Raw genomic sequence first — 23,616 nt, 5'->3', positions numbered from 1 at the left:
ACTGTACGAATGAAGTACTATACAGACATAGTGAATGTATGATAAATCTCAATAACAATGCTAAGTTAAATATGTGCTTTGTAAAGTGATATGCTTTATGACACATTTGTATAAAGTTAAAAGATCCTCAGAACTATGCCATATGTTTATAGGTACAAACACATAAAGGAAAACTGTAAATAAATGCAGGGAGAGGATAAACATCAAATTCAGAGTGCTGGTTACTTCTGAGGAGGTGGAGAGGGAAGTGGATCAGGAGGATGCGTCCAGGGTACTGCAGTGTTTTAATTCTCAAGCCGGATGCTAGACACACAGATGTTTATTATCTTATTTTCTAGATATTTTTATATGGCTGAAATATTTCGTAAATAAACAGAACTTTTGTTATTGTAGGCTAATTCGTCTCAATTTTGGCATATTTTCCTGTGATTTCACATCCCGTTATTTCCCAAGCCTTGTTTACTCCCTATTGTATTGCATTGTCCATCCATTGTCCTCCGTTTTTCCATTTTTACACAAGCTAGTCTTTTGTAATGTCTTCCTACCTGGTCTTCCTCCCTACGTGCTTCCCACCCTTCAGTCTATATCAGTCCTCCAGAATGACAGCTTTGATTGTATCAGTAACTGGCCAGAAGTCATCAGTAGCTCTGGTTATTTACAGAATATTGTTCTCTTCATTAGCATGGAATTCAGGAGCCTCTGCGGTGTGGCTTCCACCCTGCATTTCCATATTTCCCATGATTCTCCCCTGCCACAGTATGAGAACTTCCCCTGCTTTCCCATCTTGATATCCTTGCTTATGTTGTTCCTCTTTTCAGGGAGTGCCCTTCCACCCTTACCTGTTTTTTCCAGTCCTGCCCAGGCATGTTCATGAGCAGAGTTTGGGAGAACTTTTCTCAAATTTGAATAATATCTGGATCCCTAATAAAACAATTCTTATGGATTCCTAATATTGATTTAAATGTATTGCAAAATCACTTCAATATACAAAACTATGAAAACATATAATTAGGTATAAAAATGTTTCTCGCTTCTAGATAACCACAAAGCCAAAAAAAAATTACAATCAAAACCACAAACCAATAGAGTTCTTATTAACATGACTTGTTCTCTGCTGGTTGTGATGTCAGTCAGCTATAAACTGCTTTCACATGTGGCATGCCTACTGTCAAATGCCACAAGATGTCTCAGTTCTTCCCTTCTCTTTCTTTAATTGTAAAGTCCTCATTCGTGGAGTGCTCCCACCTCCAGTGGAATAAATGCCTCAGTGAAGCATCATCGTGAATGAAGAGGCTCAGTAGTGTTCCCCACCAAGTGGCTGCATTTCTACATGAAAAAAATACATCTGCCTCTAACTTTCAAACTGCCTAAGTGTAGATTTATTTAATAAATATTAGCTGTTGTCTGCTACAGGCTGTGTCAAAGGTTGTGTGGATCCAAACATGTATCATACATGGATCCTGCCCTTGAGTTTCGTGGCAAAAGAAACCAAGGAAACATTATTTATGGGAGGGATAAATGCTAGGGGGTGTGATTTGAACTTGTATAGGGAGGCATCTGAATTTCAAGTTCAGAGCTGTTAATACATAGCCCTTCAGCTATTAAAGGGCACAAGCAAGAATATGAAGTTGACATGTTTATTTTTAATTTTTTCACTTTGTTCTCCTTTCATGGCCTCTTTTCAGTTTTTTAATATACGCTGTTTCCTTCAGTTTTCTAGAACTAAGGTGGTAGGTAGTATTAATCTCATGTTACAAAGCAGGAAATTGAGGTTTTGATAGATAAGGAGTTTGCCCAAGACATACTGCTAGTAAGTGGCCAGGCTGGGTGTTGTCTCCTTCTGTACTGCCTCTCAGTCCTCTCTTATGCTTCTTTCCTTATGTTATTTCATGTGCGCATTTGCAGTTATGCAATTAAATGGTACTTTTCCCTCTATTAGGGAGACAGGGCCTGGTCAAAAGTAGACACTAAGTAAATATCTGTTGAATAAGTTAACGAACAATTATATCTTATGTTGAAAGAATTAATAACTACAACACCATTATTAACTGATATACCCAGCAGGTGTTTTAACTAGATAATTTAAAAGGGGAGACTAAGTCATACATATCCATTGAAATAGGTCGGTGTTTTGTTTTTACAAAAAGGGGTTAAAGAAATCAACTTAAGCATATAATCTGGGGTTAGATTCAGTCTCAATTCTTTTTTTTTTTTTGAGACGGAATCTCGCTGTGTCACCCAGGCTGGAGTGCAGTGGCACGATCTCGGCTCACTGCAACCTCCAACTTCGGGTTCACGCCATTCTCCTGCATCAGCCTCCCAAGTAGCTGGGACTACAGGCTCCTGCGACCACGCCCGGCTAATTTTTTATATATTTTTAGTAGAGACGGGGTTTCACCATGTTAGCCAGGATGGTCTCGATCTCCTGACCTCGTAATGCGCCTGCCTTGGCCTCCCAAAGTGCTGGGATTACAGGCGTAAGCCACCGCGTCCGGCTAGATTCAGTCTCAATTCTTAAACACCTGCATTATTTATGGCTGAAAGATTTCAAATGAAAAGTGAAATTTATTAAAATAAAAACAAACCTGAGGCAATTAAATATCCTGAATCTTTGAACAGAGAGTTAATTATAACTAATACACTGTATTTACCAGAGAATGTAGACTTCTATATTTTAGAAAGATTTTTTAACATCATTACTTTCCCATTAACCAAAGTAACTAAAATATTAAATTTATGATAATGTGTCACAATGTAAAAATATTCCTATCATTGACAGGCCAGCCCCTTCATGATAGTGGTAGAGATTCCAAGAGGGCAGTTAAATTAATCAAGCTTGTCATGTCATAGATAGTCTTCAAGAAGGATCAAAGGGTTCATTTTAACTTTGTAGTCTTTTTTTCCCATTAATATAGCCATAATATAGTTTTACATCCTTGGTTTTGATTATACAATGTGCATCTTAAAAATTAGTAAGCTGTAGTTAATGCTGTATTTTTCTAATAACTTTTAAAGTATGTTTGAGCACTGATTTGTCTAATTGTCAAATTGGAAGTAAAACTATTTCCAGTTCTACAAGTTAACTTGGAATAACGTCAGAGGTATTTTTTCTCCAATACAGTAGGAGAAAAACAGTGAGGTGGTTAATAAACAAGACACAGGTGGCTGAGATAGGATGCTTATTCCATCTGAAATGCTTAAATAGTGTAAATATACAAGAGAGTGTTTCTGGTGAGTTTGTTTTGAGGACTTGTATTAATGGCCTTAACATTCTGAAACATGGCCCTAAAATCATTTTTTCCTGAGGTCATCAAGAAGGTTTACATCCATTGTGCCGTAGTCAAGAAGGAGAAAATAAATTTAGGTAACACAGAGTGGTATTTTATTTTTCTTGCACTTTGATGATTGCCTAGTTTTCTTAATCTTTGTATCTTCTGTAACTTCTTTGTTTCATTGAGCATAACTCCTAGGAATATTTCAGGCAGGCAATTTACATACATTTCTATGGAAATCAGGCTTATATAGTCACTGAACTGATTATTTTTTGAATTAATTAATTATTTATTTATTTTTGAGACAGCCTCACTCTGTCACCCAGGCTTCAGAGGCATGATCTCGGCTCACGGCAGCCTCGACTTCTCAGGCTCAAGCGATCCTCTCGCCTTAGCCCCCCAAGTAGCTGGGACTACAGGCACTCACCACCAAACCCAGCTAAATTTTGTATTTTTTGTAGAGACAGGGTTTCACCATGTTGCCCAGGCTGGCCTCAAACTCCTGTACTCAAGTAGTCTGCCCGCCTTGGCCTTCCAAAGTGCTGGGATTACAGGCATAAGCCACAGTGCATGGCCACTGAACTTTTTTTTTAGAAAGGAAATAAAAGGTGCACTTTTAAATTGTTATTGTATGGTTATAATGTCTTGTGTTTGTTTAGTAGAGTTCTCACTTGTAAACATTTTGTTAATGGTGTATTTTTAAGCTTCTGTGTGAATTTGGTGAATTTTATACTTGGTGTAGTTATGAAAAACTAGGATTAAACTTAGTGCACAGGGATTGTAGAAATAAAGCCGTAATCTTCCCCAAGTTCTTGGGTTTGCTCTGGAAAGAGTGACAGGAATGAGGTGACAACATGATTTTTTGAACACTGTGTATACATGAATTTCCAGACTGAAGTTATCTGGGGCTTCCAGTTTTTATTTGGATGCTTCTTACATAAACAAGCCTCTAGCATACTTTCTGTTGTTTACTACAGTAACTTTAGGTTCATTGTTGACAAATAACAGTTTAACTTTTACATCATCTTTTATAGTTGGTTTCCTTTATATTAAAGGGAATGATGTGTACATTGTATATTTAAGAGAAAACTATAATGTTTTCCTGAAAATGGTATTTTCTTGAAAATGGTATTTACATTTGCAAGAAGTTGGTTTTGATTATTGTCACTGGAGCTTTGGGCTCAGCAATAGCTTTCTGGGCTGTATTCCAGAATTATTGGAGAGCTATAATTGTGAAAGACTTGGATTTACAACTTACTAGGTTATAGATAAAATATTTTTTAAGTAGATTCTTTTTCTATAAAATGTAGTTTGATATTTAGTGAGGTATATTACTAGAGGAAAGTTACCTATTACCTATTCAGAAAAAAATAAAATGATAACATTGCTTATTTTTTCCATTATAGCCTGCTTTTGAATTCAAGTTTAAATGTATTGTTTGTTATAAATGTATTTCTAACTGAAGTGATTTTTCAAGATTACTGACTCAATCTGTGGGATTATGCAATTTTTGAAGTATTGAGCTCTTCTTGGTAACAGAAAAAGTTTAATACTTTTTATAGTCTCCTTACATGAAGGAAGACAGAATATTCTGAGTTGATATTAATCAAACACAGGAATTATTTTGGTTTTTGGATATTTTAATCAACATTGAATTGTTTTTTTCTTACATAGAAAGTAAACATTCATTGATACATTATCAACTTCAGTAATATTGAATTCTGTATTTCTATCCAGTAGTACATATATAATGCCTAACAGTGATTTCTTTGGGCCTCTGTAAGGTCTATAATATTAAATAAAGTTTTCAGTGATTTCAGTTAGGTAGTTAGAGGTTATGTTTTTATTTATTCTGAAATGATTTCATCAGGATTAAACAAACTTCTGTGTGCTTACCTTCCTTAAATATATTTTATGTAGTCTAGTTTTCAAGACTTTGTACTCTTAGTTATTAAGGTGTCAAAGTCAATGAGTAGGCTGGTGCCTTTATTATTGAAGATCAGTGATTATAATTGAAGTTTTGAAATTTTAAGTAGCAATGGCATTCCAGGAGGAATGATAGCAGAGTTATGCAGTTAGATGTTTAAGAAAAAAAAATACAGTGTGTCATTGAGCAGACTATTAGAAAGCTGCTGGGCGCAGTGGCTCACGCCTGTAATCCCAGCACTTTGGGAGGCTGAGGCGGGTGGATCACGAGGTCAGGAGTTTGAGACCAGCCTGGCCAATATGGTGAAACCTGTCTCTACTAAAATTACAAAAATACTAGCCAGGCGTGGTGGCGTGTGCCTATAGTCCCAGCTACTCAGGAGACTGAGGCAGAAGAATTGCTTGAACCTGGGTTGCAGTGAGCCAAGATCGCATCACTGCACTCCAGCCTGGGCAACAGTGCAAGCCTCTGTCTCAAAAAAAAAAAAAAGCTAATGTACATATCAGCAAGCAAGTCTGCCTCTCTTCCTCGTGAAATTCAAAAACTAAGAGCTGTTGGAGCAGGCATTAGTTTTCCAAGGCTGCAGTATTCATTTGCATAATCTTCTCACTTTTCCAGTCCTAAAAAATATGTTGTACTCATTAGGCATTTGTTGTATGCTTATCATGTACCATGTATCCTGTTAAAAGAAATGAAAGAAAATATGGAAAGAAAAGATTCTTATACTCTGGATGTAGCAGTGAATAAGAGATTTAAGATTTCCTTTTGCAAGGTGAATCAAACACGCCGAGTGTATGGTATGTTATGTTATGTAGTGTCATGTCTACCCTTATAAAGGAAGGCACTTTTTTTGAGATGGTGTCTTGCTGTGTTGCCTAGGCTGGAGTGCAGCGGTGCAACCATAGCTTACTCTAACCTCAAACTCCTGACTCAAGTGATCTTCCTTGTCTCAGCCTGACGAGTAGCTGGGACTGCAGGTACATGCCGCCATTCCCAGCCAATTTTTTAATTTTTTGTTTTCTAGAGGTGGTATCTTGCTCTCTTTCCCAGGCTGGTCTTAAACTCCTGGCCTCAAGTGACCCTCTTATCACAGCCTTCCAAAGTGATGGAATTACAGGAGTGAGCTGCTGTGCCCAGCTAAAGGAGGGCTTTTGAGTACTGAAATGAATCGTTGCTTTCTAATTCTATAATGTTTTAACAGACTTTATTTTTTAGAGCAGTTTCAGATTCACAGTACTATTGAGCAGAGAGGGTACAGAGCTTTCTCATATATCCCAGCCCCGACACATGCGTAGACTCCTCCATTATCAAAATCTCCCACCAGAATAGTACATTTGTTACAATGGATGAATCTACAGTGACACATCATCATTCAAAGACCATAATTTTACATTAGGGTTTACCCTTGGTAGTGTACAGTCTATGGGTTTGGAAAAATGCGTAATTACATTTATCCAGCATTATAGAATCACACGGAGTAGTTTTACTGCCCTGAAAATCGTCTGTGCTCCTCGTATTTATTCTCCCTCCTACCTTATGCTAAGCAACCACTGATCTTTTTTACTGTCTTCATAGTTTTTTCTTTTCCAGAATGTCATATAGTTGAAATCATGTAGTATGTAGCCTTTTCAGATTGGCCTTTTCACTTACGCACTTAAGTTTCCTCTATGTTATAGTTTGATTATTTATTTTTGAGCTGAATAATATTCCATTGTTTGAATGCACCACAGTTTATCTGTTCACCTACTGAATGACATCTTAGTTTGCCCAAATTATGGTAATTATGAATAAAGCTATTGTAAGCATCCATGTGTAGATTTTTGTCTGGACATGTTTTAATTTCCTTTGTGTAAATACTAAGGGACACAATTTTTTGGATAATATGGTAAGAGTAAGTTTAATTTTGTAAGAAACTACCAAACTGTGTTCCACAGAGACTGTACCATTTTGCACTTGCCAGTGAGTGAGAATTCCTGTTGCTCCATATTCTCACCAGCATTTAGTTGTGTCAGTGTTCTGGATTTTGGCCATTCTAATAAATGTGTAGTGGTATCTCATTAGTACTTCAATTTGCATTTTCTTGATGACATATGATGTGAAGCACCTTTTTTTTTTGAGACAGAGTCTCACTCTGTGGCCCAAGCTACAATGCAGTGACATGATCTCAGCTCACTGCAACCTCTGTCTCCCAGATTCAAACAATTCTTCTGCCTCTGGCTCCTGGGTAGCTGGGATTACAGACACTCACCAAAACACCCGGCTAATTTTTTTGTATTTTTAGTAGAGATGGGGTTTCACCCTATTGGCCAGGCTAGTCTCGAACTCCTGACCTCAAGTGATTCACCCACTTTGGCCTCCCAAAGTGCTGGGATTACAGGCATGAGCCACCACATCTGGCCCTGAAGAATATTTTTATCTCGTTATTTTCTATCTGCATATCTTCTTTGGTGAGGTGTCAAAGTTTTTAGCCCATTTTTAAACTAAGTTATTTTCTTATTGTTCTTTGTGTATTTTGTATTTTTTAAAATATACATTATTTTTTGAATTGAGAAATATAACCTTTGTATATTTTGGATAATAGTCCTTTATCACTATGTCTTTTGCATGTTTTAGCCTAGTCTTGTCTGTTCATTCTATTGACAGTGTTTTTCACAGAGTATAAGTTTTTTATTTTAACGAAGTCGAGCTTATTAGTTCATTCTTTAATGGGTCGCGTGCCTTTGGTGTTGTATCTAAGTCATCACCAAACCCAAGGTGATTGAGAGTTTCTCTTCTTATCTTCTTGGAGTTTTACAGTTTTGCATTTTACGTTTAGATCTGTGATCCATTTGATTTAATTTTTATGAAGGATATAAGGTCTGTGCCTACGTTAATTTTTTTTGCGTATGAATATCCAGTTCCATCACCATTTGTTGAAAAGACCGCCTTTTCTCTATTGTATTGCCTTTGCTCCTTTATCAGAGATCAGTTGACTTTTATCTATGTGGATCTGTTTCTGGGTTCTTTGTTCTGATCCATTGATTAATCTGTCTGTTCTTTCACCGCTGCTACACTGTGTTGATTATGATAGACTTAAAGTAAGCCTTCAGAACAAGCAGTATCAGTACTCCAACTTTGTTCTTCTCCTTCAGTATCATGTTGGCTACTCTGGATTTTTTCTCATATAAAGTTTAGAATCATTTTCTTGATATCTACAAAATAATTTGCTGGCTAATTCCGTAACTCTTAATGAGGTGTTTGTTTGCTTAATCAGTATTCTAATATTTAGTAGTGTTTCCACATACTTAGGAAATTCTTGTTTTCTAAAGGGTGACTGATAAGGTTTGGCTGAGTCCCTACCCAAATCTCATCTCGAATTGTAGTTCCCATAATCTTCATGTGGGAGGGACCTGGTGGGAGATAATTCAATCATAGGAGTTGTTACCCTCGTGCTGTTCTTACGATCATGATTTCACATGAGATCTGGTGGTTTTATAAGGGGCCTTTCCCCCTTTTACTCACTCACTTCTCTTCCTACTGCTATGTGAAGGATGTGTTTGCCTCTCCTTCTGCCATGATCGTAAGTTTCCTGAGGCCTCCCCAGCCATGCTGAACTGTGAATCAGTTAAACCTCTTTCCTTTATAAATTACCCAGTCTCAGGTATGTCTTTAATTAACAACATGAGAACAAACTGATAGTCACAGTATAAATGGCAAAATACTATTTTCTCAGTTTGCGCCACGCTATTCATGCCAGCCTCAGGCAATCCATCCCTTTCAAATTCCTCCCAGTTCATCCTGAGATATGTAGGGAGGACCTTTCAGCTACAATCTTTGACCTATGGCTCCTGGATTCCACAGGAACTCCTATCATTTTCCTCTTTTCTCACTATGGCTCACAGTGGAGATGTCTTCTACAGCTGTTGAGGTTAGAGGTGGCGTAGCTTCTGCCACTGCCCACCGCCCACCACAGACATGCTGATACTGCTGATGCCCAGGCTTGAATTTGCTGTGTCTATCTTGTGGCCTTGAAGAGTTCCTTGTGATGTTCTCCATGTCAAGCTGAGGGTGCCATCCTGGGCCACATAATAAATAAATACATCTTGTGCTGCTGGCTCAAGTTCTGGTGGCTTGTGCTCTCACAGTCCCACAGAGACTTTTGTGAAACAATTTTTTTGGGGGCTTACTTGTTTATTAGCAGTGCCCTTGTGCCCTGTTTCAGTCCAAGTCCAGATGGGCTGGGCTAAGTGACACCATACTCAGAAACATAGTTCTGAGGCTTGTACTTTGTTTTTGATCCAAGCTGTGTACATTGATACCCTCTACCCCCACCTTGAGAGGTGTCTAGAAAAGCCTAATTTCTAGGTGAGCACATCTAAAGTTCAGTCAATACTCTTGTTGGCCCATAGCAGACACTTTAGATATTTTAATTTACTGTCTTTTTTTGAAAAAAAGTATGATTGACACGTAATAATTGAATGTAATTATGGGGTACAACATGTTTCAATACATGTATACATTGTGTACACGATGAAATCAGGGTAATTAGCATATCCATGACTTTAAACATTTATTATTAATTTGTGCTGAGAACATTCAGCACAATACTAACATTTAAAAATATTTGTTGTTTCCTGTTTGAATGGTGGAGAATCTTTAGGTGTGGTTCTCTCCAGGTAGATATTCTTGATTTCACTTTTTTGTATTAAGAGTCTGGTGTTCAAGTAGGCTGAATTTAGTTTGAATCTCAGCGTCCTCGCTGGTGGTGTGATTGTGGCACATTTCTAGATTTCTGGGGAACTCAATCTCCTCATCTGTGAAATTGACGGAAAACACATCTCATAGGGGTTGTTTGAGGATTAGAGATATATGTTAAGTGTATTGGGCACATGCTAGATACTTGTTATGTGGCAGTAACGTTGACCTCTCTGAGTTGGTTGTATGACTTATTAACTATCAGTAAATAAAGGAATCCCTCCTGTTACTGGGCTTCAAAGATCTGTGCTCAGAGGCAACTGTATTGCAGATCAATTTCCTTAAAGCCTCTCTGGGAAGATGCCTGCTTCTGTAAATATCACATCAACACTCTATAAGTGACTTGCATACTCCAGGTAGCCTCTCCTCTAAGTTAGGTTATTTTAGACAGTTTTTGTTTTTTTTTTTAAATGCAGCAGTCAGAAGAGTGTAGATTAAAAAAACAAAAGAAAACATCCCATGGAGCCCAGCTTCTCTGTAAATTTTCTGGACCTTATTTTGGTTACTAAAAAAAATGGAAGTGATGAGCCAGGTGATCTTTTAATAACTCGTTTGTGTTTAAAAAATTCATTATTCTCTAAGAGAAGATCTGTTAGGCTCAGTTTTGTATTTTAGGCAGGTGGCTTCCATATATCTAGGATGTATTCTGGTATTTCTGGTGTGGAATTAATTAAGCATCCAGGAGAAATTCAGTATAGGTCAAAGTTTGGAAATTGACCAAGCAGCTTTCAGCGCCTTTTGTTTTGGGCTGCAAAGATTTTCATTACATTTTAAAAATGAATACTTGTGATATCCATTTGCAAATCAAATTCTTCATTTTAAGCTATTTGCCAATGTATTATCTGTTGTGATTTTGTCAGTTGTAACTTTTTAGAAGAATATTACTTTGAATTGTTATGTAGCCCATTATGTTCTTCAGACCATTATGAAAATCTGTTTTATTAAGGAGAATATTTTGGTAAAACAATTTGAGTATTTCCTAAGGAAGGCAAAAAGTATATTTTTTATATTCTTTCCATTTAATTCCATTATTTGGTGCTAGTTCTAATTTTTAGAAAAAAAATGTCCTGGTAACTAATGTAATAGTTAGCATTGTGTAGTACGATATCTTGCAGTCTTCTCCAGAACACCAAATTTCCGCAAACCAAGTGGCTCCCTAGTTCATCACATCTAAGAAGTGCCAAATGAAAGTAAGTTAACAGACTTTTAAAATATAGTACTCCTTTGAATCTTTGATATACTAAGTGAATTGTGAATCCTCAAAAAGAAAGTAGAGTATACACCTACTAAACTACCTAGCCTGGTATTCAAAGAACACATGTTGAGATTCTTCATGATATTAGTGTTCCAAGGATACGGTTTGTGAGAAGCTCATTATATAGTACTTTGTAGTTGATAAAGTACTGTTGCATTATTACCTTGTTTGTTTCTCACAACCCTTTTACCTGTTGTTTTGCTGGTCAGGTACATGAGCATCTGAGAAATTGTTGCTGCATATTGAAGGCACATACTTATTTACTTGGAGATTAATTTGTGTTAAGAAGGAAATTAGAATCTTATATCAGCAATAGTATTTGTTTTGATAGCATTTTAGGAGTTAATTGAGTACAGCTCTGGTGATTACAGAGAAATCTGTTAGAAGTTGTTGACACAAAGAATGAGTTTAAAAATGTCAACTCTTTTACCACTGGGCATGCTAGTGAAATTTTCCACTCAATTATGTTTGTGTCAACAACAAAGAATTTCTTTAAATGTCATATATTTTTAGCAGTGCATTATGCATTATGGCTGTGCAATATAAACTCTCTTAGTTTTTATTAAATTTAAATGTGTGTTAGCCTATAATGTTATCGTTAATGCTGTGCTTGTTTCTAAAGTGGGAGCTCCACAACTGAAAATACTCTGAATCATAGACTGATAGGAAGTTGAGTCCAAAGAGATTTTTTTTTTAGCATCCCTTGGTTTATCCTCCTCTTCAAAAAGCTGAAATTCCCCCTGAAACTACTGGATCATGGAATTATACAGTATGATTGAAAGTCACTGGAAAGATGCTCTATTTTTTATTTACTGGTAGATACTTATACAGTGCTTACCATTTGCTACCCTATGTCCTAAAGGATCTATAAATACCAGGTTATTTAATAGTTATTGAGTGTCTGTGCTGTGGACTGAATGTGTCGCTCCGAAATTGTGTGTTGAAGCCCTAACCCACAGTGTGATGGCATTTGGAGGTGGGGCATTTGGGAGGTAATTGGGTTGGAATGAGGTCATGGAATGGAGTCCTCATGATGGGCATGAAGGGACCTTGAGTTCTCTTTACCATGTGAGGATTCAGCAAGTAAGTGACTGGCTGTAAACCAGGAAGAGGGCCCTCACCAAGAACATGACCATGTTGGCAGTTTGATCTGAGACTCCTCGTTTCCAGAACTATGAGAAATAAGTGCTGCTTGTTTAGGCCACCCAGTCTGTGATACTCTCTTATAGCAACCCAGACTAAGATAATCTGCTCCTGTGCCAGGTAGTTAGCCTGGTCTTTAAGGCATTTTATGAAATTCTACAGCACCTCACTGAAGAAGGTTGTATTATTTTACTTATTTTATAGATGAGGAAACAGATACTTTTCTAGAAATCTTCTGCTTCTCAAACTGAAGGTACACAGCTGTATGGCAAGGTTAATACAAGCAAGAGGAAAAGAAGTATCCTACATCTTTAGGATTTGGCTTTGTTGCTGCGCAAGCAAAATCAGCTGAATTCTTTTCAGCTTTATGTTTTCGAAGAGAGAGTTGTTCTTGGAGCTTAACATTTCAGTACCAATGGAAAATCTCTCCACCTACGAAGAAACCCTCCTTGGGTTGAAGGCATACTTTGAACAGCTCCTTGAGGTTGGGGAATAGATGGTTAAGATACATACCTGGAATAAGTAATAAAACGGTCCTTATTCAGCAGCACACTAGGATTTGGTGTGGCTGAGCACGATGGATGGGTTTTGAGACATCCTGTGAGAGGAGATTTAAGAGAGTTGAGGTGGCCTTCAGTGAAGAGAAACAGCAAGGAAGAATGGAAGTGTGTGGGTAATATTGATAGGTTTCTGCTCTGCATTGTTTGATGTTAATCTTATTCTTGTCTTCCCACAAAATCTTTAAAGTGTTTGCTTTAAAAAATAATTTGTAAAACTGGGTTTGTTTTAGGGAATGTGGCCAAGTACTGATGATAGATTCAAGGAAGACTTAAGAGGACTTGCTGAGACTCCCAAGAGAGGCTGACACCCCTGGGTTTCATCTATCTATCTGGGACTTGTGTTGATTTCCTCTGGCAGTATATGTGTCAGTTCTCTTTTATATAGCATCCGAAGGTTTTACATGTTTGAAATACAGAATGGTCCCTATCCTCCAGAACCCCTCAGTCTTTTATTTAAGCTACATAATTTTAATTTTGTAATCATCTTTATCCTACACCTCAGCATGCATACAACTAGCCCTTCTGTGGGTAGGCTCATACCTGTTTACCAAATGCAGGTGTGTTCTGAACAGTAGTGAGGTCCTTGCTTGATCTGTACATGTCCTCTTAATAAGATGGTCTGTTTGTAGTAGATTCTCCATCACTCCATTGTGTGTTTAGGGAACTCTTCACTGTTGGCACATTAATTATATTCAACTGAAATTCACTTACATAACTACTTAGCTCAAACCAGTAACACATATTTGAGAAACTGAGCATTTTGAGTCCAAGTTCTGTATTTTACATTAATTTAAACATATGTGAAGATAGTTTTAGCCCATTATTGTTGAATTTTGAGATATTTAGAGACAGTAGTTTTCCTTTTGTCTTTTTGCCTACCTCATAGTCAGAGTATGAATTCTGTTGCATATAATCCACATGTTGATACTAATTCATTAATCAGTGTTCTTTAGAGTTGCCCCACCAGGTGCAAACTTATGTAAACTGGAGGCCAGCCTTGTATCCTTGTATTGAACATAAGAATATCATGCGGCATATTGTAAAAGCATCACTGAGATTACACTACTCTAGGCCTCAGATATGGTTCATATCTTTTTTCCTGTGTCTAATAGTCTTATCAAAACAGAACTGACCTTTTTTAGTGAATCTATGCTACTTTGTCACACTGGTGTTTTTTTTGTTTTTTGTGGGGACCGAGTCTCTCTCTGTCACCAGGCTGGAGTGCAGTGGCACGATCTCGGCTCACTGCAACCTCCACCTCCTGGGTTCAAGCAATTCTTCTGCCTCAGCCTCCCAAGTAGCTGGGACTACAGGTGTGTGCCACCACATCCAGCTAATTTTTGTATTTTTAGTAGAGATGGAGTTTCACCGTGTTGGCCAGGATGGTCTCATCTCTTGACCTCATGAGCTGCCCACCTTGGCCTCCCAAAGTGCTGGGATTACAGGCGTAAGCCACCGCACCTGGCTGCTTTCTTTTTTTCTTGCTTTCTTTTTTTTCTTTTTTTTTGAGACGGAGTCTTGCTCTGTGGCCCAGGCTGGAGTGCAGTGGTGCAATCTCGGCTCACTGCAAGCTCCGCCTACCGGGTTATGCCATTCTCCTGCCATAGCCTCCCTAGTAGCTGGGACTACAGGCGCCCACCACCACACCTGGCTAATTTTTTTGTATTTTTAGCAGAGACAGGGTTTCATCGTGTTAGCCAGGATGGTCTTGATCTCCTGACCTCGTGATCTGCCTGCCTCAGCCTCCCCGCTTTCTTTTCGAATACTCACATTTTACCTCTTAATGGTTGTCTTCAGAATTGGCAGAAGTTGACTCTAGACTTTACCTAATTTTATCACTGCCTCTTTTAATTTGGGGCATTTGTCCATCTCTGCTCTTCTCTAACATCCTCCATGATTTCTCAAATTTCCTTTGATGAGTTTACAAAGATACCAGTAATTAGAGAAGCAAAAATGATGATTTAATAATAGCTGATTGACATTTCAGAGCATTAGTATACTACTTACTTCTTTACTCGGCCTTTTTAATAGCAATGGAGAGGCATTGGAAAAAAGAATATATGAAAAGTTAGAAAATACGCCTGTGAGAAAAAGCTAAAGATGACATTATTTGTCTCCAAAAAAGAGAAAGCTCAGACTTTATATGTGAGGATGTATTGTAGTAACCAGCTCTTTTGCATGTTCCACAAAGACCGAACTGAAGGGAATTGATTTAGGCTGCATTATTAAGGGATGTATATTGAATATTAATAGTTTTATGATTCTGAATATTGTTCATCTCTGGAGGGACTTTTTGGTAGAAGTTGTGATTTCTCTCCCCTCTTAAATCTCTAAAAATAACATCAATTTTCATCTCTCAGTAATGTTATACAGTGCTCCCAAAGGCTAAAAGAGATATTAGGTGACCTTTCAAGTTCTTTCTTGCTCAGTGACTTTGTCTTTTCACAGATCTCACTCCACAGCTAGAGATCTGTTGCATTAGATTCACTTTTGTTCTTTCTTTGTCATTTAAAGGGCTGTTTACATTCCATCATGAATCTGCTAATGGAAGGGTGACCCTGCAGTTTAATATACTATCCTAGTGTAAAAATAAAACTCCACTTTGTATGTTTATGTAAAATACGGATACTTTATGTGGTATTTCAGTTATTTAAAAAACATGAGATATTTGATAAATTATTTTTAAAGACAGTCTTTATTTTCAGTTTACCTTCAGAGTTTTGGCAGAACATTTTCTCTTTCTGTTGTGAAATTGAACATACTATGCATTTATTTTTATTTTTTCATTCAAGCACTTTAGTTCTTTCAGTTAACATATTCTGTAACTAGAAGTAGTTTTTAGTATAATAATTTTTAAAAACTAGATTACCAAAAGAACAAATGCTATTTGAGAATATCATCTCTCAAAATTTCTGATTTGGAAATAAATCATAGATAAAATATCAAGGTAAATATGTAAACTACTTTCATAGCAGTTACTGTACCATTTGGACAATATTATCTCGTTTGATCTTTGTTACTTTTACTTTGTTGAGAACTAAATACAGAGAGGGTAAATTAATGTAAAACCTTGGACTCCTAGCTCTCAGCTTACAAATTTTGGGCAATTTGCTTAATCTTTGTTTATTAAACCTCAGTTTTACCGTTTATAATCTAGCATGGTAATGGCACAGTGCTTGTTTAGATTGCTGGAAAAATAAATACAGAATTCTTAGCATAGTGTTTGTCACGTAGTAAGAGCTATAAAGATTATTATTTTTATGCATTAACAACAGATTACAGTTTGCTTACTGCCATTCACTAGGCATTATGCTAAGCAGTGAGCATATGCGGACCAAAATATTCCATTCTTTGCACTGGGGAATCGTTCATCCTTGTATTGAAAACATAGGTAGAAACATGTAATTGTGATATGAGTGCTCATAGACATGCAATCTTCCAGAAAGTAGAGTTGGATAATAATTTGATCATTGGAGAAAACAGAATTTCGAAATTGTTTAAAAAAAACAGAGGGGGTTACTATTTCTTTAGATTGTTCTCATTTTAGCAAAGTAGATTGATACATTATTCTTACAAATAATCATGAAGTAGACATAAACAGTTTTCCTTTGCTTGAATATAAATGTGTTTAGAAGACGGAGGAACTGGAGAGCCTCTTAGTTCCATTTACATACTGATATTAATATTCTAAGTTGATTTTAGGTTATTCATATTCAATTTATATTCTAATGTTTATTTAACTCTACATGTGATAATTTACTTTTAGTCCCTTAAAATGACATGGGTGCTTTGGCAATAATATCTATATTTATAAAGTTATTTTCAGTTTGATATCTCCCACCTCTCACTAATACTACTGTCATAGATTGGGGATGAAATGTTACAAATAAATCTTCTACATATAATACATGTGTATACCTGTGGTTCTTAAAAACGATTTGCTGCAGCTTCCCAAACAGGTTCCAGGTGCTCTTCCCTTTTTAGTCTTTAGACTTATAAGTTGACAAGATGTATAAAGCACTTTTGTCATTTGAGGCTTATTTGTCATGATTAGAGTATATTACCTGAGATGTCAGACAACCTGTGAGAGCTGATGAGGTGACTGTCATCATTATAAATAATAGCCAGTGAGAGTGAGTGAGTTAATGGATTGCCGTTTCCTGGTAGTGTTTTAGAAGCTAAGGTCACCTGAGAACCATTGGTGGTTTCATAGACTTCTTAGAGTTGGAAAGAAACATGGAGTTACCCCTTCAGCCTCACAGCTAAGATAAGAATGACCTTTTTCTACATCTCTGACTAATGGACATCCAGACTCGAACACTGCACATGGATGCATGGAAGACAGACAAGAAAGTTTTTCCTTGCAATGCTCAGCATTATGTGGAATGTAGACATTTGTAGCGTCTGTAGTGTATAGCAGGAGGCGTATGCAGTTAGGTTCACTTTTCTGTGCTTAAGATGGTGGTCAGTGTCACAAAAGTGAAGATGAAGTCGGAAGTCTGGCAAAGGAAAAGATTTTCGTATTTTACTTCACCTGGAGTAGTAGCTCCCATCCTGCCAGACCCGATGCTCACTTTTGTAATATAATTTTAATGCCCCCTATAATATTCCGAAACAAAATTTGTAGATAATAGTAACCTATTTTCATATATTTACTAAAAACCACTATAATATGCCCAACTCCAATATATTAGAGAAATAAAAGTAATTTATCCCATGTTTTTCAGTATGTAAATGCTCAGCCACAACTGTGTCTTTATAAAAGTTGGATACTTGTTTCCTTATATAGAATCATTTATAGTTTACTGTACGTGCAAACTGCAGTAGATATGCCATTAAGAATATGACATGCAGAAATGGTGTTCAACTTTACTGAAATTTCCAAATGACAAGGATTACAGTCTTCTCTCTTTTATGCAGTAGTTGCATTGCTGGAAAAAGTCAACACATATCAAAATCATGCAAAAAAGTCTTTGTGTTTATGTGGAAAATTGAGTTAGATTGTAGATTCAGATATTATAAAGTTATGATTTTTCACCAACAGAATATAGGTCATTAGAAAATTGTGCAGGACATGGAAAGTACTCTATTGATGGGATTCTTCTGTATATAACAGTAGTATACCCAACCACACCAATGACCAAAAATGTTCCCACAAATTCCCATTAAATTGTTCCTGGGGTAGCGCTATCCTTTTTGAGAATCATTGCCCTTAGCTGACTCCATGAGAACTTCAACTTGCAACTTGAAGCCCTAGGTGCTGCCTCAGACTAGAGAATATACAAGAAATGGCTTTTGACAGGTGTTCTAGAAATCTCTAGTCATGTATTTAACCCTCTGTTTACTAATTTACTTGGTTTTTAAAAGATTACTGTGAAATGTATTAGAAACAAGCCCCCCCCAATGCATACAAAGGCCATAACTAGAACATCTGATTCACTTAAAAATTCTGACAAAATATACATTATATTCACCATTTTAATTATTTTATTTTTTTTGAGACAGGGTCTCTCTGTCGCCTAGGCGGGAGTGCAGTGGCACGATCTCGGCTCACTGCAAGCTCCGCCTCCTGGGTTCACGCCATTCTTCTGCCTCAGCCTCCCGAGTAGCTGGGACTACAGGCGCCCGCCACCACGCCTGGCTAATTTTTGTATTTTTAGTAGAGACAGGGTTCCACTGTGTTAGCCAGGATGGTCTCGATCTGACCTTGTGATCTGCCTGCCTTGGCCTCCCAAAGTGCTGGGATTAGAGGCGTGAGCCACCGTGCCCGGCCAGTTATTTTTAAGTGTACAATTCAGTGGCATTAAATACAGTCACATTGTTGTTCACCATCACCAGTGTCCATCTCTGGGACTTCTACATCATCCCAAATTAAAACCCTTTACCAATTAAATAATAAATCCCCATTGCTTCTTCATTCCCAGCTCCTGACAACCACTATCCTACCTTTCTAAAAATTTACCCTACTGGTTTGACTAAAAATATTTTATTACAGGTTTTTCCTTTTTCATGATATTAGATTGACTGTCTTTTTATGTTATAGGACCTATATATTGCCTCTGTTGCCAGAAACTTATGCTTCCTTTTGTTTCTTTAATGTTGCTTGTTCTGTCCCTTAAATGTAACTAATAATATTCTAATTACTCTTCTTTCTGTACTTCTGTCCCTGATTCTTTTGATTTTGTCATAAACTATGGTTTTCCCCTTTAAAATGTTCTTAGATTTAAAATAGGGAGTAAGAACCGTGTCTTGACAGATGACAATTGTAGTTAGATTCCGTAGTGTACACGTGGCTTTTGCGGTGGTTTTCCATCCACTTGCCCCTGCTCTCTTTAATGAAGTTCTGTCGTGACTGTTAAAAGGCCTAAAACCTTTTAACGTTTGCAAGTTGGAGACTTACAGCCTAAAATTTCCTCCTGAGGGAATCCTTTTGTATTTCTAATATCATTTTAAAGTAATAGACGTGTATCATTTTCTCATATCAAACACCACTCCTATCTTTGGACTTCTATTTTATATAAAATCAGTAGTCTTTCAGCAAATTGTGTATTCAGAAATGCTGTGCAATAGAAAAGGAGGTGGAATGAAGGTTCCATTAGGAACAGTTTGCTCTTAGCAAGTAACCAGGTGTTAGTGTTTCAGGATGACTTCATGGAAGGGAAGTCATTGAAATGTCTATAATCAGGTTTTTAAATATCATTCCCAAATTATCTTGTTGATTATTGATTACCAAATTGTGTTAACTTTTAAAGACAGTTTTATTGAGGTATAATTCACCAAAAATCATTTATTTAAAGTATAATATATATTTCCATAATTTTTAAGTTTAGGCAGAATGTTGTGCAGCCATTACCGTAATCAATTTTGGAATATTTATATTACCACCAAAAATTTCATGACCTATACCAGTCTCTTCTCATTTTCCACAAAACCCACACCCTTACTCAACCACTGGTCTACGTTCTATCTCTATAGATTTGACATTTCTGGACATTTCATATAAATGGAATCATATAATATGATCTTTGGCTTCTTTCACTCAGCATAGTAATGTTCATAAGGTTCCTCTACATTGTCACGTGTATCAGTACTTTGTTCTTTTTCATAGCTGAATAATTCCATTGTACAGACGGGCTGCATTGTTTACCTCTTCATCCGTTGATGGACAGTTGTCTTGTTTCCACCATTTTGCTATTATGATGCTGCTATAAACATTCATGTACAACTTTTTGCCTGTGAGTATATTTCATTTTTATTGTGTATGTATGTAGGATTGAGTGTTTAACCTTTTGAATAAATGCCAGTGTTTTCCAAAGTGGTTGTACCATTTACATTCCTATCAAGCAGTGTATAAAAATTCCATAATTCTTCTACATTTCAGTAATACTTGGATTGTCTACCTTTTTATTATGGCCATCCTAGTGGGTGTGAAGTAGTACCTTTATTGTGGTTTTGATTTCCATTTCCCTGATGACTAATGTTATTGAGCATCTTTTCATGTTTATTAACTTCTATTAACTCTGAAAACTTAAGTGTACAAAATCCCTAATGGAAGCCTTATTAGTCCATTCTTGCACTGCTATCAAGAAATACTTGAGACTGGGTAGTTTATAAAGAAAAGAGTTTTAATTGGCTCACAGTTCTGCAGGCAGTACAAGAAGCATGGCTGGGAGGCATCAGGAAACTTTCAGTTATGGTAGAACATGAAGGGGAAGCAGGTGTGTCTTGCATGACTGGAGTAGGAGGAAGAGAGAGGCGGGGAGGTGATATATACTTGTAAGCAACCAGATCTCAGATAACTCACTCACTATCACCAGAACAGCACCAAAGGGGAAATCTACCCCCATGATGCAGTCACCTTCCACCAGCTCCACTTCCAACATTAGGGATTACAATTTGTCATGAGATTTGGGTGGGGACACAGACCCAAACCATATTAGAAGCTTTAACCTGGCATTTAGCTCCTTAGTGATGGTGGATCACAGGGACATAGCGTATTTCATTAATTCTAAGATAGACATTTTTCACATTTGACATCACTAAAATCAGTGCATTTTACAGTAAATATATTATGGCTTTAGTAAAGACAGTTTGGAAAAGAAAATTCAGTTGACAGTTGAGGTTTATTACTTCTGGTTCTCTTAGTCCTAGAGCAACTGATTCAACTAGAAACTAAAGTATATTGTTAAATTAGGACCAAATAGTTCCTTCTCTTACAGCTCATCAGATTAAAATTATGGTGTGATGCCTCTTTACCTACGTAAGCCTTTTCTGATTAGTATTTACTTGCCAATTTATAGGCAATGATAAATTTGATGCATTTATCCTCATTAAAAAATCCTTGTAAAAAATTTATTAATTTATTGCGTATTTCCTCAAGATTTTTTTCTGTGTTCTTCTTTGTAAACTTTAAGTCTCTGTGTGTCAATGTGCGTGAAATAGTGCAGGGATTTAGTGAAAGCTACACCACCATTTATCATTGTTAGACTCACTCTTTTCTGGCAAAGACAGCTGACAAAGAAAAATATTGAAGGCTTGTCTTTTATTGATCTCCACTGGAGTTTGACCCTTGCAGAAACTGGCTATGGCCAGAATGTGTGAAGTCAACGTCATCTTTTATTATTGATGTTTATTTTAATTTACATCTTGATGTAAAATGGCATCTAGCGAAACTGTATGCTTCCCATAGTATTATAGAAAACTAGGGTGCAGGGGGAAACAATCCTGTTGACAGATGATGTACTTTGATAGATTCTGACATCAGATTATTAGATTATATCTTTTCCGGAACCAAATTTGCTTCTGTATAACTTCTGTTTTTGATTTTAAATTTCAGTCTCTTAGTTACACAGTATGACTTCTCTTTCATAGGAGGGCTCTTCAGTTATTTATCAGAAATCTTATTTCCACTAGTCTTTTTTCCTTCTAAACATTCCTTCCTCCCTCAGCTTTTCTTCAAATGAAATAGTTTGTTTTGTACACCACATCTCTGTATATAATCCTATTTGTGTGCCCTTCGTGGAAAAATGTCTTTAAAAATGATATTTGAAAGAATAGTGGTCCAATGAAAAGTATGCTAGTATTTGTACTTTCAGGATTATATGAACTTGTACACATTGTATTTGTATCAGCCTTTCTGTAATCTTTTACTGTTATTTTCTTGTAATCTGAATTTTTTGGAATTAGGACCTACGTGTTATTTAACTTTGACTAGATTTCTTAACATTGTCCTGGCTATGTCGATGAAATAGTTCATTTTGAAAGATTTCTATGGCTAGTGAATAGATGGAGGTTTGTAAAAAGAGGTGAGGCTGAAAGGCCTTTGGGTCCAGTTCTAGAAATGCCTGGAATGCCATGCTAAGAAGTTTGCATTAAAAAGTCGTTACAGATTTAAACATTTTAGAAAAAGAGTTCTGTAAGGAATATGTAATTTGGGAGCTGAAGGTAGTTAAGTTTTGAATATGTTAATATGCAGAGGGAAGTTTCCTTTGTCTCATGGGATCAGATTTTGTCTGTCAAACCAACCTGTCATAAGGGAACTTCTAAGAAACAAAATAAAAATTGCCAGCATACCTTGAGTATTTATTTTAGTCAAAAACATATGCTTCTATTCAGCAATCTTTTGATGTAGAGTCATGACCTTTTTTTCCTTGAAGTATTGTTCAGAGTTGTCTTTTTCACATAACCAAAATGGACTCCTTATTTCCAGTTTCTGTTTCTTTCAAGTGAGAATTTAAAGATACTTGCAAAGCAACTTGAATGAAGAATCCTTCCAGATTGTAACATCCTTTTTCCTCCCTACTTAAGAATTATCTCACCTTTACCTGTTCAGCGGCATTTTTTAGCAGCTTGCCTTACTTATTTTCTTTCCATGGCATTCACCTTAGTTTTCACGAGGAAAAGCAAAACAAATGTTTTAAAAAAAAATTTAATCTTGCATGTTTATTTGCATAATATTAGAAGTTTTTTAAAACTTAAAGATGGAACCGAGGGTAAAGGAAAGAGTAGGTTTATGAGGTGTGTCAGAGACTGCCAGTTATCCCCCAGTACCCAGTGTCCTTCAGCATCTGTTTTCTGGGCACATGGCCACACAGCTAGTGACAGTATTTCCTAGCCTTTCTTGAAGCAAAATGAGGCCAGAAGACAAGCTTCTGCCTATGAGGATGTGAATGGAAGTGATGGGTACTGGTACCACTTCTGGATTGTGCCCTTAAGGTGAAAGGGCACCTCCTCCACTTCCCATACTTGTTTTCTCCCTCCTGCTGACTGCAGGGTTCACGTACAGGTGGGATCATGGACAGATATCTTACATCTGAGATGGAAGCCATGTCATGAAGATGGCAGCACAAAAATATATGTCTTTTATATCTTTGTCTAAATATACTTTTAAAATATGCTTAGAAACCTGTTGTGTATGTTTTAGTAGGATTACAGTAATTAATTTGGACTATAGCTTAGATGTCAAGTAAAAAAAAATTATTTTAATTTGTCCTGTACTCATCCTACCTCCTGCTGAGCCCCTACATTCTGGTAAGTAGGGAAAAACTACAGAATGTCCCAAAACTGCAAAATACTTAAGCCTTAGTCCTGTCTGATAATTTAAAAAGTCCCCTTATATAGTGTTCAGATAAAAATGTTTCATCACTTGCTATGCTCCCCTCCTGCAGTTCTTCCCAATTGGTGTGGGGGACAGCAGGTGTGTGGGAAGGGAGGGAAGAGTGGCTT

At 36.8% G+C, this 23,616-nt stretch overlaps 1 protein-coding gene across 2 annotated transcripts in view; it reads left to right on the top strand.

The window, feature by feature from the left end:
- The window catches only part of GNAI1 (G protein subunit alpha i1), an 84,831-nt gene that overhangs the window by 15,430 nt on the left and 45,785 nt on the right, over positions 1–23,616 (top strand). The window contains exon 1 of one of the 2 annotated variants that reach the window (XM_054558910.2): positions 19,927–20,126. The gene's annotated coding sequence lies outside the window, so the exon portion shown is untranslated. 2 annotated transcript variants of the gene reach the window in all.

This window comes from Pongo abelii, chromosome 6, assembly GCF_028885655.2.
Source record: "Pongo abelii isolate AG06213 chromosome 6, NHGRI_mPonAbe1-v2.0_pri, whole genome shotgun sequence".
Lineage (NCBI taxonomy): Eukaryota > Metazoa > Chordata > Mammalia > Primates > Hominidae > Pongo > Pongo abelii.
This window is presented reverse-complemented; position numbering and strand designations above follow the sequence as displayed.